Source organism: Clinocottus analis, unplaced genomic scaffold (assembly GCF_023055335.1).
Source record: "Clinocottus analis isolate CAN_PGR_092001 unplaced genomic scaffold, fCliAna1.0.p SCAF_35, whole genome shotgun sequence".
NCBI lineage: Eukaryota > Metazoa > Chordata > Actinopteri > Perciformes > Cottidae > Clinocottus > Clinocottus analis.
Window position 1 is genome coordinate 294,846 of NW_027176098.1, and position 486 is coordinate 295,331.

Consider the following 486-nt stretch of genomic DNA (forward strand, 5'->3'; position numbering starts at 1 on the left):
CTTGTGTCCCGAGGAGGCTGTGTGTGTGTGTGTGTGTGTGTGTGTGTGTGTGTGTGTGTGTGTGTGTGTGTGTGTGTGTGTGTGTGTGGTGGCCCTGGACACCGAAAGTAACGAGCCTTGTGGTGCAATGTACGTCTGCACCACTGCGCCTCCTCCTCCTCCTCTTCCTTCTCTTCCTCCTCCTCCTTTCTCTCCTCCTCCTCCTCCGCCACCTCCTCGTCCTCCTCCTCCTCTCTCTTCTCTCTTTCTCCTTCTCCTCCTCCTCCTCCTCCTGTGAACAGGACTGACAGGGCCGGAGGACCAATGGGATGAGTCGACATGTTGAAGACGTCAAATCAAAGCTAAAAGGGGGCGGAGCTGTCCCGCCGTCGTCTGAATTACGTCATGCACAAACAGCTGGTCGCTGGCAAAAGCAAAAAGAGAGAGAGAGACACAGAGAGAGAGAGAGAGAGAGAAATAAAAAATGTAGACCAGCACAGCGACGGA

General features: G+C 54.3%; 1 protein-coding gene across 1 annotated transcript in view; it reads left to right on the forward strand.

The window, feature by feature from the left end:
- The first annotated feature begins 427 nt into the window (after positions 1-427).
- Positions 428-486, forward strand: part of tmem8b (transmembrane protein 8B) — a 41,069-nt gene continuing 41,010 nt past the window's right edge. Inside the window, exon 1 of the mRNA XM_068596214.1 lies at positions 428-486. This exon is cut by the window's right edge and continues 194 nt beyond it. The gene's annotated coding sequence lies outside the window, so the exon portion shown is untranslated.